This window comes from Triticum dicoccoides, chromosome 1B, assembly GCF_002162155.2.
Source record: "Triticum dicoccoides isolate Atlit2015 ecotype Zavitan chromosome 1B, WEW_v2.0, whole genome shotgun sequence".
Classification (NCBI taxonomy): Eukaryota; Viridiplantae; Streptophyta; class Magnoliopsida; order Poales; family Poaceae; genus Triticum; species Triticum dicoccoides.
In genome coordinates, this window is record NC_041381.1 from 481,659,118 (window position 1) to 481,678,655 (window position 19,538).

Consider the following 19,538-nt stretch of genomic DNA (forward strand, 5'->3'; position numbering starts at 1 on the left):
AAGCATTCAAACAAGAAACAAAAAATCTCATATGCAAGCATTAAGCATAACTAACACCGAATAATGCACCACAAGTAGGATGTAATTTGATCGCATAACTATTGACTTTCGTGCTTGCATAGGGAATCACAAACCTTAACACCAATATTCTTATTAGAGACTAATTACTCATCAACATGACTCACATATTATATGAACATATAGCAAAACTATTACAAGGAATCAAGTTTATTTTGTCCAATTATCTTCACGAAAGTTTTTATTATATCCCTCTTGAATATCTATCACTTTGGGACTAATTTCATATATTGCTTTTGATATCTCAAACAAATCTAAGTGAAGAACATGAGCATAAAAATTTTCTTCTCTCGAAATAATTTAAGTGAAGCAAGAGAGAATTTCTTAAAAAAAATCTAACTCTCAAATAAATCTAAATTAAGCATGAGAGCATTTCTTTAAAAATACTAAAGCACATCGTGCTCAAAAAGATATAAGTGAAGCACGAGAGAGCAATTCCATAGCTCATAAAGATTTAAGTGAAGCACAGAGAGCAATTCTAACAAGTCATAGCATAATTTTGGCTCCCTCAAATAGATGTGTCTAGCAAGGATAGATGAATTAAAATAAAAAAGCAAAACAAGCAAAGACTCATATCATACAAGATACTCCAAGCAAAACTCATGATATGTGACGAATAAAAATATAGCTCCGAGTAAAATACCGATGGTCGTTAGAAGAAAGAGGGGATGCCACTCGGGGCATCCCCAAGCTTAGTTGCTTGCTTCTCTTTTAGATAATAGCTTGGGATACCATGTGGCATCCTCGAGCTTAGGCTCTTTCTTACTCCTTATTCCTTCATCCATCATGATCTCACCCAAAACTTGAAAACTTCAATCACACACTACAAAAAAAGACACATCCGTGACATTTTGGGCGGAACAATTTTTTTTTCTGTCATACATATGACACTTCTATGATGATAATTGTGACAAAACCCGGTATCATCATAGATGTGGCGGGCTCCTACTTCTATGACAAAAAATCATGACCAAAAATGGGCTTTTCGTCCTGGGCGGGCCGAAGACGCAGCTGCATGACATTCTTTGGGCCGTCCATGACGGAAAAAACCGTTATAGAAGCGAGGGGGAGGAAAATTTTGGGGAGTTCCCAGTTACGGTGGGTGGTCGGGGGCCGAGCGACGCGCGTTTCTCTCATACACATACGCGCGTGTGTGAGAGGCGTTGGCACTAACTGAACCCGAGTGAGGCGTTGGGCTCTAACTGAACCCGAGCGATTGCACTCCAGGCTACACGTTACTGAACCCGAGCGATCGATCGATGGCTGTTAACTGAGCCCGATCGAGCAATTCCTTCACTACTGCTGCTAACTGAAGCCGATCGATTGGATGAACAGTGAGCGTTGCTGGGGGGTTTGGATGAACAGTGAGTGGTGGCGTTGCCTCTGGATGAACAGGACCCCGTGGTGTGGAGGGCTGGATGAACAGTAGACGATGGAGGGGTGCCCGTGGAGGGGTGGTTGAGCAGGACCCCGTGGTGTGTTGGAGGGCTGGATGAACAGTAGACGGTGGGGGGGTGCCCGTGGAGGGGTGGTTGAACAGTAGCCGGTGGAGTAGCGCGCGGTGGAGGCTAGATGAACAGGAGCCCGTGGAGGCTGGAGGAGGTCGATGGTAGTCCGTGGAGGCTGGAGGAGGTCGACGGTGGAGATGAACAGTATCCCGTGGAGTCCCGTTTTGCGGTACGCCACACCCCCCTCCCGATGAACAGGACCCCCGTTTCGACCGTAGCGCTCCAACACAAGTCCGTTTCGTCCATTTTGCGGTACGCCACACCCCTCCCAATCAACATGACCCCCGTTTCGACCGTAGGAGGTCCGTTTCATCTGTTTTGCGGTATGCCACACCCCTCCCGATCAACAAGACCCCCGTTGCGACCGTAGGAGGTCCGTTTCCTCCGTTTTGCGGTACACCACACCCCTCCCGATCAACAGGACCCCCGTTTCGACCGTAGGAGGTCCGTTTCCTCCGTTTTGCGGTACGCCACACCCCTCCCGATCAACAGGACCCCGTTCCGAACGTAGGAGGTCCGTTTCCTCCGTTCTGCGGTACGCCAGGCCTCGTTTCCATCACCTGTTCTGTCCAAGCCCTCCCGATGAACACGACCACGCATTCCGTTCCGACCCATCCAGTTGGCTCCTCATGAACACGACGATGACGCTGTTTCTCCATTCCGACCTAGCCATGTACGTATGCGCGAGTGGGCGTTCGAGACCCTGCCCGTATGTACATACATGGCCGTATGTTCTTTCTTGCACCCTGGTCACTTTACGTACACGTACATGCTACATGCGCGCCTCTACTATGACACGTGTGAGGGAGTCCTGGATAAGGGGGTATCCGGACAGCCGGACTATGTTCATCGTTCGGACTATGGAAGCGTCAAGATACAAGACTCAAGACTTCGTCTCGTGTCCGGATGGGACTCTCTTTGTGTGGTAGACAAGCTTGGCAATCCGGATATTATGTTTCCTTCCTTGTAACCGACTCCATGTAAACCCTAGCTCTCGAGTGTCTATATAAATCGGAGAGCATGGTCCTTAGAAGGCTGATCACATTTACAATCATACCATCATAGGCTAGCTCTTAGGGTTTAGCCCTTATGATCTCGTGGTAGATCTACTCTTGTATTCAACATATCTTCAATATTAATCAAGCAGGAAGTAGGGTTTTACCTCCATCAAGAGGGCCCGAACCTGGGTAAACATTGTGTCACTTGCTTCCTGTTACCATCAGCCTAAGACGCACAGATCGGGACCCCCTACCCGAGATCCGCCGGTTTTGACACCGACATTGGTGCTTTCATTGAGAGTTCCTCTGTGTCGTCGCTTCGAGGCTTGATGGCATTCTCAATCGTCAACAACGTAGTCCAGGGTGAGATTATTCTCCCCGAACAGATCGTTGTGTTCGGCGGCTTCGCACTACGGGCCAATTCGCTTGGCCAGTTGGAGGAGATCGATAGCTTCGCCCCTGGCCGCCAGATCAGGGTTGGAAACTTGATCTACCTGGCAGACATCCGCGGATACTTGATCTTCGATGGATTCGAGCCTGTGCCAGGAGCACCGGATAGTCACGGTGAGCACGGCCTAGACCTGCAGTCGGGCAATACTCGGGACATCATCCCCGAAGCAGCCCTGGATCTACATCTAGGGCAGGTTACGTTGCCTACGGACGGAGGGCTGGACCCCGCCCTGTGGGCCACACACTCATCGGCGGTGGAGCCTAACACAGGTCCCACCTCTGTGGAGGCATCTTACCCTGGGCCCCCGGACTCATATCCGGCTATTGGCCCTGGTCCGCCCGCTCTTGAGCCAGCCGAGCCAGGCTGGGCTTCGGTAATGGAGTTTACATCCGCAGACATCTTTCAGCACTCGCCCTTGGGTAACATGCTGAACTTAGTAAGATCTCTCTCTTTGTCAGGAGACTCTGGGCCGAACTATGTCTGGCCCGAGTGGGAAGCAGGCGACGAAGGAATTCGATGCCCACCCACCACCCACTTCATTGCCACGATCGAAGATTTAACCGACGTGCATGCCTTCGACTCCAAAGACATCGACGGTATGGACGACGATGCAGGAGAAGTTCCAGAATCCCCGGGGCGCGGGACTACTACCTGGTCCCATGATATATACATGGTAGATACGCACAATAAGGATGACAGCGATAAACCGGAAGATAAAACACCCGGGAAAAAGCCTAAAAGGCGGTGCAGACGCTGCTCAAAGTCCAGCAATGGCAAAAATAGCGACAAGAGCGCAATAAGGGCTGATATACCCACAAACTCCGAGAGCAATAATGACCACACAGACCCAGCGATGGAGCAGGACGAGCCAGGTCATGCCAAATCAAGCTCTGAAGAAATACCCGATCACAATGATCCGAAGGGACGAGCTCATGACGCCGCCCCAGAACAGGAAGACAGTCCGGACGACGATGCATTCATCATCCCGGACGAACAAGTGGAACGAGACAACCTCCACAGAAAGCTTATGGCCACCGCAAGAAGTCTAAAAATGCAGAAGCAACGGCTCAAAGCCGCACAGGAAAAGCTCAGCTGAAGATGGAATAAAGTGCTTGACACTGAAGAAAGATATGGCGATGACCGCCATACAAAAAGCTATCCAAAGCTCAAGCTACTGCCAGAATTCGACGACGCGGCTGTTCCACCAAAAGAAAATCTGACCAAGAAACCAGACGTACCGCTTCACAGCCATAACAGAGCGGCTGTGGACACTGTGCACGATCCACACGGGCATCCGGATAAGAAGGCCGGTGCAGCCAGGTCCATATATGGATCTAGAAGACCCACCCCAGAAGGGGACTTTGGTCACCCAAATGCTCATACAAGCCAGATACCAGTTCGGAATCAACCCCGGACACAACAACAGCTGAGTACATGCCACAACGTGCCCAGATATAGAGGGGCTGCTCACCCCCTGTGCTTCATCAAAGAAGTACTGGACCATGAATTCCCACAAGGCTTTAAACCTGTGAACATAGAGGCATACGACGGCACGACAGACCCAGGGGTCTGGATAGAGGATTTTATCCTGAATATTCACATGGCTCGTGGGGATGATCTCCACGCCATCAAATACCTTCCCCTCAAGTTGAAGGGACCAGCTCGACACTGGTTGAAAAGCCTCCCCAAAAACTCAATTGGGAGTTTGGAGGAACTCGAAGACGCTTTCAGGGCCAACTTCCAAGGGACTTATGTACGGCCTCCGGATGCAGATGATCTAAGTCACATAATCCAACAACCCGGAGAGTCCGCCCGCAAGCTTTGGAACAGATTCCTCACTAAGAAGAATCAAATTGTCGACTGTCCGGACGCCGAAGCCTTAGCGGCTTTCAAACACAGCGTCCGTGACGAATGGCTCGCCCGACACCTCGGCCAAGAAAAGCCAAGGACAATGGTAGCCTTATCAAGCCTTATGACCCGCTTTTGCATGGGTGAGGATTGCTGGCTGGCCCGTAAAGGCACCAGCGACCCCAGCACATTCGAAATAAGGGATGGCAACAGGAAGCCACAACGTAATAAAAACAAGCGCCAAAACAAGGAAGAGAGCCCGGAAAACACGACGGTCAATGCCGGATTCAGGGGCTCTCGACCTGATCAGCAAAAGAAGCCATTCAAAGGCAGTAAAGATGGACCGTCCGTTCTGAACAGAGTCCTGGACAGACTATGCCAAATTCATGGCACCCTGGAGAAACCTGCGAACCACACCCATAGGGAGTGCTGGGTCTTCAAGCAGGCCAGCAAATTAAATGCCAAACACAAGGGGAGGGATACACCAAGCGAAGACGAGGATGAACCTCACCAGCCGAACATTGGGGGACAGAAAAAATTCCCGCCAGAGGTTAAAACAGTAAATATGATCCACGCGACTTACACATCCACGAGAAGGCATGAACGCTCGCCCATAGAAGTGCGCGATGTAGAGCCTATCGCACCCATGTCCCACTACTGGATGTCCCGTCCGATCTCCTTCGATCACATGGACGGCCGAACTACAATTCGGCAAGAAGGATCACAGGCCTTGGTGCTTGACCCAATAATCGACGGATACCGTCTCACCCATGTCCTCATGGACGACGGCAGTGGTCTCAATTTAATATACGAAGACACAATCCGCAGAATGGGGATAGACCCATCCAGAATTAAACAAAGCAACACCACTTTTGAAGGGGTGATAGCAGGCGTTGCAGCCTGCGCCAGGGGCTCCGTCGTGCTAGAAGTAACATTCGGCTCCCCAGGCAGCTCCAGAAGCAAAGATCTGCTCTTTACCGTCGCACCCTTCCGAAGCAGCTATCACGCATTGCTAGGAAGAACGGCCTTCGCCCGCTTCAACGCACTAACACACTATGGCCACCTTATAATCAAGATGCCCGGTCCCCGTGGCGTCATCACCGTTAGCTGAATCATAGAGCGCCCTTCACACGTAGAGGAGTACGCGACGGCCCTGGCGGCCGGACTATAAGCGGCCTCCAGTATTAGAAAACATGATTGGTTATTACGACCACAGACACGGTTAGACGAGTCCGGTCGCCTGGATAAAATTCAAACAGGGCACCATATATGTAATCCCATAATGGAAACCAGGGGCTGTATATAATTATTACAACCCCATGCTCGGCTCGACCTTATTGGCAGGCCAATAAGTTACACCTTTATTACTAATCTCATACTTACGTTGCACCCTCCTACAAGTCTTTCTTTTTTTACAGACAACGTTCGCGCGATACCCTTCCAGGATACGGCACAACAGAGACAAAGACGCAGACGTGCAGCAGGGCCCCGTGCAACAGGTTTCTTTCTAGATTAAGTCCCTGTGTAAACCTTTTCTACTACCTCTTGTTGTTTAAACCATCCCATGGGTTCTATACCCACAGAGGATACTGCTGTTTTTGGCATTTGGCCACGGTAGACTAAATTGCACGTACCTAGGAATAAAGGGCGTACAATAGGCTCTTGTGAGCCTATCTTCTTTTACAAAAGACCGAATACCCTCTGGAGTATTCGGCGTCACGAGTTTGGCCTTATATGCATCAGCTACGAATCATATCTTTGGTCAAATGTTGGGTTTTCCCGGATCCTGGGTTTGCCGCCTTATGTTCCGCTATCATCCGGCTAAGGCAGGCCAAAGGAGAACTACTACGATTGTGCCCTGGTTATTCTAGATGAGCGCCTCAGTAGAGAAAGCCGAAAACTGACCGTCATGATACAACGAGAGACTGTTCAACCACTCGAAGACTCACCGGAATCCCTAAAGATTCCTCTGCATTAACAAAGGGCTGTTTCCCGGCCATGTACACACGCGCCCGTATTCGGATGCATGCTAAGGTACCAGGGGCTACATAGTAGCCCCACTCCCATGGCTAAGCGAAAGTGTTACAGCTATATAGTCCAGTTTCCTAGTTCGACGTGCGATCACCTCCTTCATGGACCAAGACATTGGATCAAGTGTGATTAAGCATATATTTTTTTCGCGAACACCCCCGTATTACATGCGTGGGGGCTGAAGCCAACGACTGCTATCTTTCAGACTACTTATACATATAAGAACGGCCGCACAGGGGGAACAATCATACTTTCGGCCAAAAGTATAGACAATAGCCTCATAATTAAACTAAAACATTGTTCTCTACAATGATTAGACTTATCACTCGAATGAAACATTCTTTGGGCACTGCGCCTCTATTAGGCGGGCACCTTCCGTGACTTGCGCCAAGTAGTGCTCGGCCGGATATTGGCCTCCCGCCGGATCCTGGGTCGCTATTACGGTGGCCTCCATATCCGTCCAATAGGCTTTAACGCGGGCCAGTGCCATCCGCGCACCCTCCATGCACGCCGACCTCTTCTTGGCATCAATCCGAGACACGGCTCCAAGGAACTGCTGCACCAAAGCAAAATAGCTGTCCGGCTTAGGCCCCTTCGGCCAAAGATGGTCTATTACAGACCGCATTGCCAGCCCAGACAGCCTGTGGAGCTCCGCCATAGCAGCCACCTTCTCATTTAGCGGCAGCGGGCGAGTGGGAGCATTGAACTGCGACCAGAAAAGCTTCTCCACCTCTTCATCAACTTGACCCTAGAAGAACTTGACAGCGTCAGCTGTACTATTCGCCAAATCCGCATACGCATCTGCCGGACTCAAGCGCCCCGCCAGGGAAGCATACTTGGGATCCAAGAACTTTGTCCGCAGCAAGTATGAGCCCCCAGCCACGATTTTATCGGCCTGTTGAAGTTCTTCCCGCATACTGCGGATCTCGGTCTGCATCTCCTTGGCAGCATTAAGTGCCTTGTCCAGCTCAGCCGAACTAGCCTTACTCTCCTTTTCAAGGAGTGCGTACCGGTTGGTGGCATTCTTTAATTCCCTAGCCATTTCGGCTATCTTTTCTTCGCTTCAGTGATGAGCAGCCTGTTCGGCTCTCAACTCCTCGGCCGCTGATGGTGTCCTGGACTAGGGGGTACTCAACACGTCGTCTTCCGATCAGTTGGATCGGGCCGAGGACCCCCATGGCCGTATACTCATGGGCCAGTCCGGACAGCTGCCGCATACAAGGAAGAATCCACAAGACTTGGCGATCAAGACAAGGACTCCTCCCCCACCGGCGTATTCGGCTAGGACTCTTGTTATCCTAGGCCTCTGGTGCATTATATATACCGGGGCCAGGCTAGTCGATAGATATATACAACAACAATCATACCATAGGCTAGCTTCTAGGGTTTAGCCTCTCTGATCTCGTGGTAGATCAACTCTTGTACTACCCATACCTTCAATATTAATCAAGCAGGAGTAGGGTTTTACCTCCATCGAGAGGGCCCGAACCTGGGTAAAAACATCGTGTCCCTTGTCTCCTGTTACCATTGATCCTAAGACGCACTGCTTGGGACCCCCTACTGGAGATCCGCCGGTTTTGACACCGACATTGGTGCTTTCACTGAGAGTTCCGCTGTGTGATCGGCGAAAGGATCAATGGCTCGACGGCAGGTCAACTGCGACGTCGGCTTCTTCGTCGCCAGCTCGACTGGTCACCTTGGCTTGACCGAGGACTGCGCCCTACCTCCGATCGTCATGTTCGGATGAAGGCCTTCATCAAAACCAACTCCGATCTCTATCAAGATCATGGAGGAGTCATCCATGGAGCTCGGGGGCTCAACATCAACATTGCCCTCAGGCGACCGTGCTGTTTTTCTGGACAACAAACTTGTATCCGCCGCCACCGCCTCCTCGAGTGTCGCTTAAACGATTACTTCAGTGGAATTATGAGGAATTAAGTCCACAACAACCCTGCAAAAATTTTGTCGAGTTCCGATGGAGGAATCTCCGGTAATCTCCGATATACCGGAGCCCTGTTGAATCTGGACGAGAATACGGACGAGTTTAGGGCATGGTATCCAGCATCTAGATCGGATGTCTTTTGGAGGATCCAACCGTTTATTTGCTGCAGAATTCCCATATCTACCACCTGCCAAAAATTCAGCTCGATCCGACCGTCCAAACTCCGGGAAACTTCAGATTAGTGCTTCACTTTTTGGATCTGTTTTCTGCGCGAGAACGAATCCGACCTGAATTCATCTTCTTTATGAACAGGATCTCGGACATCCTTTTTGAAGGAAGTTTTCGTGTGGGGTGTTGTGTTTTATTCTCAAACACATCCCAGTAGTATTAAAAGTATTCTTGCAATACGAACTTCACCGTCGCGCCGGTGTCAAACCAGCCCGACAACATCACTCCACGGCGGCCGACCTGCGTTAGACACGTCGTCGCTTTGTTGAGCCGAGCTCAATTTCTTCGGATCATCATCTCGGCCAGCTGAACAGTAGTTCGGCATCGCGAAGGATAAATCGTCACCAACATCGCCGCCCCACAGATTACACGGAGCGGGCACACCTGCATCGCCACACGGTCACTTCATCAAGCCGGCATCGACCACGTCACGACCTGCATCGCTGGACCGGGGGCTTCATCATCTCTTCATCAACCTACTCCGAAGACTTCGGCGTCGCTGGCCGACCAGCGCCGTCACGTTAGCTGGACTGAGGGCTTTGCCTCGGTGAGCCAACCTTTGCCAGCATCGCCATGCCGTTGCTTTATCGCCCATCAGGCGATAGTTGTGCGGATCGAGTCCCAATTTTGGGAATCACCTTTCTTCGGATTGCTACAACAAATAAGCCAGGTGCTATTAATCCTAGTATTTTTTGCTTGTTAGGGTTCATTTTTTCCAATGAATTATTACTCTGGTTTGTCCGTCATATGTACGTAGGTCTATCAAATGGTGGCCGCATTAACGACGGTCGCATGGTGGTTCGGTCAGTTTCCGTACATAGTCCGGCGAATGCCGCATCCGGAACCCGAACCGACCTGTGAATTCAGGAAAATGATCCGGCCAGACTATATCCTTTGGCGTCACCTCGGCTGGATGGGGGGCTTCATCAACACTTCATTACCCCATGCCGGGGACTTCGGCATCACCCTGCCGTCCTGCATTGACCGTGCTATGTCACCACTTCGGAGTGCCGAGCTCTATGCTCCGCCACCTCGGGACCGGCTTGGGGGATGGAACCTTGTCCCGCATCAAGCTCGGACCGCGTCATCAATACCGAACACATTAACTAGCTAAGTTGTCTTCATGCTCAAAGTTTTAAATTTTTAACTTGTGTTCGGCTTGGCCAAGCATTATAAAAAGTTGCTTGTAAAAATTTCCTTGTCCAAACTTTGTTTGTGACGCGCAAATTCAAATACCCCGTTTACTTGGGGGCTTCCTTCATGAAGCTTTTTCCTCTTGCATATGGTTATACTTGTATGGCTTCGTTCCTTGTTCGTGTATTACGCCACAATATGCACCATATTGACTTAAGCGATTTGCAAGCTGGGTTGCCTATCTCCTGTGCTTACCCCTACGTTCCCGATTGTTCGGCTAGGGAGTAAAGGGAGCACCTCCGCGATTGTCACGATCGGGTAACCCGAGCCGGACCTCAGACTGGGTGAATCCGAAAGCTAGCGCTCTTATTGTTTTCAATCATGGTCGGCACATAACGGAACTCATGAGTACAAAAAATCTATTGCACAAGTCTCATAATAACAATGAGCACTGAAGAAAGGTATCGGTGGGGGTACTATTTTCTTCGAAGATGCTTCTTACTCTTCACAGTAATATAGCATAAGTTCCCTGAGCGCGCTTTGTCTGTTACAGCCTTATGACTTGATTGCCTGGTTATTGGAAGCACCGTCGATATTCTCGACAGATGGAGTACATAACACTTTTCGGTCCTTGACCGAAGAGGGAGAAGCCGACGGTCGGTTAAGACGCGTTTAAAGTTCGGTTGAACATAGATATGATATAAGTACTTTGGTACATGCAATCATTCTTTTACCCAAGTCACTTGGGGGCTCTTAAATTTATATGAGCCGTTTTATGATAAGTGTTTTTCTTCTTGTCGTTGAAAAGTTTTTATTATTATTTATAACTCCTTTTTTTGACACAAGTGTGCGGTCACTAGCCGGGGAGCCTAATTCCTCTCTCAAAGCCGCTAGAGTTTAGTTTGCTAAACTGGCCTAGTAAGAAGTACTCCGCCTTCGGGATAGGAGTTGAAGCCGTAGGCCGACCCACTTGAAGTTTTGAGATAGGATGTGTCATGTTAAAGCATGACAGAAGCACCTTTTTTTTTCTAAAGTCCAATTTTCGGATTGGCACCGAACACTTGATCTAGTTTGGACATTAACCTTTTGAATAAGTTTTTTGGCTTTTCGAGCCCATGGCACTTTTAAACTATTTGTGTGTTTTAAGCACAAGTCTTGCAGTGCAACGCCGGACACCTTTAGAGATTCGGCAAAAACATTCTCGGATATTGCTATATATGCTTCGGTTTCGAATTGTGTCTTCGGTCAATAGTTGGGTTGCCCGGCTCCTGCGCTTGCCTCCTATGTTCCGCTTTGTTCGGCTAGGTGTGAAAAGGGAGAACCACTGCGATTGTGCTTCCAGCTCACATGGTTAAGCACCTCAGTGGAGAAAGCCGGAAATTGACTGTCACAATAAGCGTAAACTGGTCACGATCCGATGACGGTGTTAAACGATGGGCCATTCCTAACAATGGCCGAAGTGTTTACGGCTTGACCTCGACTGTCGTCGAACACTACCGGGGGCTATTAACTGGCCTCCCAAACTAAATCCTCGATATTTTGCTCTTACATTGGAGCTGAGGTTTCATGATCATGCTTAGCATGACAACCCAAAGAAAGGAACCGATAGCGGGACTATTTTCTTTGGAAGACATTTCTTCTGTTAAACAATAATATAACATGTCTCTCTGCGTACCTTTGTTTATAAAACCGTATGGCCAGATTGCCTTGGTTGTTGTAAATCTTTGCCCTCATAAAAGCTCTATAAAGTAGGACAAACACTCCTCGGCTATTGGCCGAGGAGGTGGAAGCTGATGGCCGGTCAACAAAGTTTTGTACAATACAGATCCGAGCATTAATGACGTAAAGTACTTGGATACATAGAGTCATTACACATAATTTGTGATTTCACTATGGATATCGATCCTTAATTCGGCTTCCCGTGCCCGCATTAAGGCTCGGGGGCTACTGGGCTTCGGGCTTATTATTTACAAATATTAAAGGGGCACATCGATCCCCTGATCTGGTGTTGCCACCCGACCAGTGTCTCGGGGGCTACTGCATTGCCTGTCCAATGCAGAAAATTTTAAGTGTAATACAGTCTCCGAGGAGATTTTGATCCTCGGGTTGGTCGGCCACACCCAACCTTAGTCTTGAGGACTGAGCACGCCGCTTTTTGTGTCCCTAAGTATTCTGCCGAGCTAGGACTTGATCCTCAGACCGATTTTGCAAATCAACCTGAGTCTCAGCGGCTACGGGGATCAGCGGCCTTATGTCATCCTTCACGGGCATCTCGGGTTTTAGACCGATACCCACCTTGAGGGCTACTGGCTATGTATCTCGGCAGAGAATAAGTTGCATCAATCTAAAATATTGACAAAAATCAGCCCACATTCGGGGTGGTTCACCACCTCGGAAGTAGTCCGGCATAAAGCTCGAGCACTAGTGGCTGGCTCCATAGAGGGCATTTCCTGCATTAAGCTCGGCTAAACTCGTTCAAAATTCTTTGAACCAAGGTGATTTACGACACCTCGGATACAGTCCGGCGTTGGAGCTCGGATACATAGTCCGGCGTTGGAGCTCGGATACAGTCCGGCGTTGGAGCTCGGATACATAGTCCGGAGTTGGAGCTCGGATACATTCCGGCGTTAGAGCTGGGAAGCGGTCCGGCGTTGGTGCTCGGCTGCAAAAGATACTTCGAATGTAGTCCGGCGTTGAAGGCGGAGAGGTGGGTGGAGTCTCACTCTCCATCATCTCTGGACGAAGGTCCCCCGACGACGAACTCTGTTGAGAAGAGCTGCTCGCCGGACTACAAAAGACAAAGTCCTGGTTATGGATCTTGGAGCAACACCACATTTTTTGAATTAATGAATAACTTACGGCTCGTTGGAGGGCTGGCCCCCTAGTGGGAATGGAGCGGTGAGGATGCCCGTCGCGGCAAAGCCCTCGGGCAATGTTTTCTTCCCTTGCTTGGGCGTCTCCGCCTCCAAATATTCGGAGGCGGCCCTCTTCTTCCCGCGTGGGGAGGAGGCTTTGACCTCCCCTTTCTGGCTATCCTCCATAGGAGAGGTAGCGATTTCCCCGGTCTGGATGCGTAGCGCATGAAGTTCGGCTTCACTGCCCTTTCCTTCGCCTTTCCTTGAAGGGATTTTGCTGAGCGCCCGACCCAGCATCTTGGCAATAGTGGGACCAGGCGAGCCTTCAGGAAGTAGCGCCGGACACCTGATTCTCTCCGCCTTGTTAAGCCATTCCTGGCCACGACAAGGTTTTCAGAATAAAGGTTATGATAAATATAAACAAAGTGTCCAGCTTTGAAGTTACTTACTTGGGCATCTAGGCGATTGCAGCTTAGACCCGCATCCTTGGTGGTGTCCGGACACTTTACTTGAGGTCCGAAGAATAATTTACACATCCGTTCGAGCTTCAGGCCGAAGAAGTGCTTAATAGTCTGCGGACCCTCCGGATTAAATTCCCACATTCAGAGAGGCCGACGCTTGCACGACAACATTCACCGGATTAGCATCACTTGCATTATGTTAACAAGATTTATGTCCCTCTCTATAAGCTCCCGGATGCGATTCTACAGTTCTGGTACGTCGCCAGCAGGCCCATAGTTCCGTCCCACATAGGTCCAAGACGCCAACTGTGACGGAGGGCCTGAGCGGAACTCGGGGGCAGCTGCCCACTTTGTGCCCCTGGGAGCAGTGACATAGAACCATCTCCGTTGCCATACATCAGATACTTCCGGAAAAGAACCCTCTGGCCATGGGGCATCAGCGTTTCTGCTTATTCTAGTGCCTCCGCACTCCGCATGTCGCCCCTCGATCATCTTCGGCTTCACGTTAAAGGTCTTCAGCCATAAGTCGAAGTGTGGGTTGACATGGAGAAAGTCCTCACACACGATAATAAAAGACAAGATGTGGAGGATAGCGTCTGGAGCCAGATCGTGGAAATACAACCCATAGTAGAACATGAGCCCCCTCACGAAGGGGTCAAGGGTGAGGCCTAGGCCTCGGAGGAAGTGAGGGATGAACACGACGCTCTCGTTGGGCTCCGGCGTGGGGATAACTTGCCCCGGAGTAGAAAGCCTGTGCTGGATATCGGCGGTCAGGTATCCGACCTCCCTAAGCTTCGCAATGTCCTCCTCTTGAATTGAGGAGGCCACCCACCGGCTTGTTGCGTCGAATCCGGACATGATTGGGGGGTCTGGGGTGCCAGAGCTTGGGTTTTGGGCGCTGGAGCTCGAGGGGCAAGGAGGAGCACGGGAGGTGGTGAAAGGCGTAGGCCTTGACCCCTTTATAAAAGGGATGAATACCAAGAGTCCTCAGCGTGACCGCTTGAGACTTACCTAAAATATACGAAATCATACCAACGGTTGCCGTGGGGTCACATATGCCCATATTAATAAAAGAGCCCGTATTAAGGGGGATACGATCTCTGCCTTGGCAGGATGTGCCAATAAAACCGCCTCGCGACGCGAGTCGAGGTGGAGCAGGAGATGCCGGTTCGTGTTGGATAAGGCCATGATACAAGGGCTCGACGTGCAAAAATTACCAGCAGAATGAACTTATGCCGGACACGGTCTATGTGTTCTTTAATCATCTTGGAGTATTCGGAGGAGGAACCCGCCTTGCAATGCCGAAGACAAGACTGCGCGCCGGACTCATCATCATTGAAGCCTGGTTCAGGGGCTACTGAGGGAGTGCTGGATAAGGGGGTATCCGGACAGCCGGACTATGTTCATCCTCCGGACTATGGAGGCGTCAAGATACAAGACTCAAGACTTCGGCTCGTGTCCGGATGGGACTCTCCTTTGCGTGGTAGACAAGCTTGGCGATCCGGATATTATGTTTCCTTCCTTGTAACCGACTCCATGTAAACCCTAGCTATCCGGTGTCTATATAAACCGGAGAGCATGGTCCTTAGAAGGCCGATCACATTTACAATCATACCATCATAGGCTAGCTCTTAGGGTTTAGCCTCTATGATCTCGTGGTAGATCTACTCTTGTATTCCACATATCGTAAATATTAATCAAGCAGGAAGTAGGGTTTTACCTCCATCGAGAGGGCCCGAACCTGGGTAAACATTGTGTCCCTTTCTTCCTGTTACCATCAGCCTAAGACGCACAGATCGGGACCCCCTACCCGAGATCCGCCGGTTTTGACACCGACAACGTGCGCGCCTCTACATCGACTAGTATATATGTACGTACACGTTTGCGACCAGAATGACAATGGTACGTACGCTTCAACCAGGTGGGTCGCGACTGTCAGGCACTTCCTTGCGTGTGAATATGTAGCTGGTGGGACCCAGCAGTTAGGGGGGCCAATCATTTTTTTTTGCCCAGACGCACTTCCTTGCGTGCGAAGATGTAGCTTGTGGGTCCCAGTAGTCAGGGGGAAACATTTTTTTCCCGAAATATGGTGGCCCGTCCAGTGGGTCCTCGCTGTCACATGGAGGAATAATTATTTTCCGCGTAGTAAGGAGGCACTTCCTTGCTGCGGCCGTGGACCCATGTGTCAGCCTCTCCACGTACAGTCCACGTCCGATGGAAATCGTTCCTTGACCACGTTGACCACGCCACGTCGAGAGCACCAGGGCGGTGGACGACGGCGAGGCCTAGGAAGGGGACGACAGGGAGCCAGGGAAGACACGACAGTGGAAGCCCGCGCGGAGAGGAGTCCGAGGGTTCACTGGTTCGGCTGCGGTGTGAGGCTACCATCGCCACAGGGCCTGGCCAGCGGTGGGAATAGTAGGGGGCGGTGAGGCCTCCACGGTAGCACATCCGGCCATGGGAGGCAGGAGCATGCGGCACGACCGACGCTGCTTTGGGCGGCTGGGGCAAGAAGACGAGAGGTTGAAGAAGCACTGCGGCCGTTGGATGGACATCGTACGGTCACTAGAGTTAGAATCGTTTATATTGACTAAGTTGACAAAGCCCTCCCTCCCTGTCAACTTAGTAGGCCCACAAGTCAGCCTCCCACCAAGGTGGGTCCCAGCTAGCAGGGGGTATTCATTTTTTGTGTGTAATAAGGAGGCACTTCTAGTGGGTCCGAGCTGACAGCAGGGGGAACGTTTTTTTCGCGAAATACGGTGGCCCATCGGGTGGGTCCCAGTAGTCAGGGGCAAACGTTTTTTTTGCGAAATATTGGTGGCCCGTCCGATGGGTCCCTGCTGTCAGATGGAGGAATAATTATTTTCCGCGTAATAAGGAGGCACTTCCTTGCGGCTACCGTGGACCCAGCCGTCAGCTTCTCCACATACAGTGTTCTTCCGATGGAATTCGGTCGTTGACCACATTGACCACGCCGCGCCGAGAGCACCACGGTGGTGGACAACGGCGAGGCCTAGGAAGGGGACGACGCGGAGCCGGGGAAGACGCAGCAGTGGATGCCCACGCGGAGAGGAGTACGAGGGTTCACTGGTTCGGCTGCACTGCCATCACCGTAGAATAACAGGGGGTGTGGGTGAGTGGAGTGGAGGGATGGCCTGGCCAACGATGGGAGTAGTATGGGGGCGGTGAGGCCTTCGCGGTAGCACAGCCGGCCACGGGAGGCAGGAGCAGGTGGCACGACCGGCGCTGCTTTGGGCGGCTGGAGCAAGAAGACCAGAGGTTGAAGAAGCACTACGGCCGTTGGATGGACATCATACGGTCAGTCGAGCTAGAATCGTGCATATTGACTAAGTTGACAAAGCCGTTCGTCCCCGTCAACTTAGTAGGCCCACTATACTAGGTCCCATCTAGAAGGGGGGTATTCATTTTTTGTGCGTAATAAGGAGGCACTTCCTTGCGTGCGAAGATATAGCTGGTGGGTCCGAGCTGTCAGTAGTGGTAACATTTTTTTCACAAAATACAGAGGCCCTTTCGGTGGGTCCCAGATGTCAGGTGGAGGAATCATTATTTTGCACGTAATAAGGAGGCATTTCCTTGCGTTCGGCCATGGATCCAGCTGTCAACCTCTCCACGTACAGTCCACTTCAGATGCATGTCGGTCGTTGACCATGTTGACCACGCCACGCCGAGAGCATCAGGGCGGTGGACGACGACGAGGCATAGGAAGGGAATGACACGGAGGCAGGCAAGACTCGGCAGTTGTTTCCCACGCGGAGGGGAGTACGACTATACGAGGTTTTACTGGTTCGTCTACCCTCGCCGGAGAATAACAGCAGGTGTGGGACTGTGGGTGAGTAGAGGGATGGCTAGGCCAACGATGGGAGTATGGTGGGGCGGTGAGGCCTGCGCGGCAGCATAGCCGGCCGCGGGGAGGAGGGAGCAGGCAGTCCAGCCGGCGCTTGTTTGAGCGGCTGGAGCAGGAAGAGCAGAGATTGAAGAAGCACGACGGCCGTTGGATGGACATCCAACAGTATACAGGCCATCTGTGGAAAGCCTCAAATCTATGGAAAACATCATATAGTACTACTTTTCTGCAGTCCATGAAGTGACTATCCATTCTTTGTGTCTATTTTCAAATGGCACTACATGCAGTGACTATAATATTCTCTTGTGCAGTTCAACCAAAATTGCGGACACTTTGTTTGTTTGCCAAATAGCAACGAGCAGACATCTCTGTCTGCACAAATATCAAACAGCTAGTAAACATATCAAGCAGCTAGCAAACCACTAGTATTACTATCTAATGACAGTACAAAAAGAGTAGCAAGATAGTAGCAAACCATGTACCTTCGTAATGAACAGCTCATAGTGCCACCAATTGGATATAAAGGTTTGGAAAAAAACATGCTCCTAATGTTGAACCAGTTGGACTTTTCGTGCAGCTGCACTAAAATCGAGCATTCCTGTTTGCATAGATATTGAAAGTGTAATTACTATAAAAGTGGCACTAGTTGAAGCATAGACTCACAAATATAAGCATTCGAATTTCTTAATGAGAAAAGGTAGCAAGACTGTTTCTAACAACCTGTTTGAAGGAATAAATAAAGCAACAGCGGTTGATGTCAGGAAGGCATACCTAGTTTTTTCTGAAAAACTGAGCCATTCCTGACCTTTCCTCTTCTTTTATGCAATTTTTTTGCAGTTCTACTAAAATAAAATGCCATCACCGCCTTGACAATTCAGTGACACTGTACAAAAGGAAATGACTTAACATTACATCATGATGTCAGGTATGTAGTCGACAGGCATTGGAGACAAACATACATACCTCCTCCGATAACATAATGAACATTCATTTTAACAAAGGTGTGACTAGCTTTATCGGGATAATTTGAGTGAACTCTACACCATTCGAATACTACAAATATACACTAATCCAGTGGCTAGTGCAACAGTAGAGTAGTTAGTTTATTACAGGGTATAGTACAATGGTATTACTGAACAGATTTCAATAAACTCTAGCACTGGAAGGTTTCTATAAGAATTAACAATACAAAATGTAAAGGTACAAATTTCAGCATTGGTATACTAGCTGTGCATGAGCATTAAAGTAAGGTATGTAATCTATAAGAATTAACAGTGCAAAAATCTGAAGGTAGTAACAAGTTTCATCGTTGGTATACTGGCTGTGCAACAACATTAGAATGCCTTAGCTGAAAAATCTTTAATACATCCACAATCAACAGCTAACCCTGAAATAATCGAGTGACATTAAATGACATGGCTTAAATTTATCGGTGGCATTAGACTGAGAGCAGCATTAGTTAATGTGGCATCACTTTAGAAGTAGAATTGCTTGACTTGACTGCTGGCGTTATACTAACAGCAAAAAAAGTGGCAATAATAGCATGGGAGGCCCATTCGGACAGTGGGCGCACTAGTATAATGTACCTCCAGGGACGCAGAGTGGTGAGGGAGGTATGGTTACCTAGAGCAACAAATATCCAGGCAGCATATGTGGATTACGTCCCATTTTTGTTCTCTTTAGCCACATTTTTCCTATGTGAGAACAACAAACCGATCGACCTGGTCATTCTCTATTGCGTTGTCATGCCTTTCTACCCTTCTTCAACCAAGAGACACGAGACTCATTCCTTAGCTACTGATTTCCCCTTTTCAACCTAGATGCGAGTTTGATGCCTACTCTCTTGGACAGTACAGTCTCCCTTCCTTTCCTTATTCAACCCAGACATGGATTAGTCTGCATGAAGTAGGGTTTCCTTTAATAGTGCAAATTATGGTTTTTGCCTGCGTGGCCAGCAGAGCAGAGGATAGCAAATTGGGAAGATGGTGGAGTGGAAAAATATCCACATGCAACGACGTGGCAGATGGGGCAATAGAACAAGGGTATGTTCGAAAAGAGGTAGCATACCTGAGGGTCGGCGGGAAGTGGCTTCGCTCGTGGTCGTCGTCCTCCGCACACACTACGGCAGCGAGCTTGGGG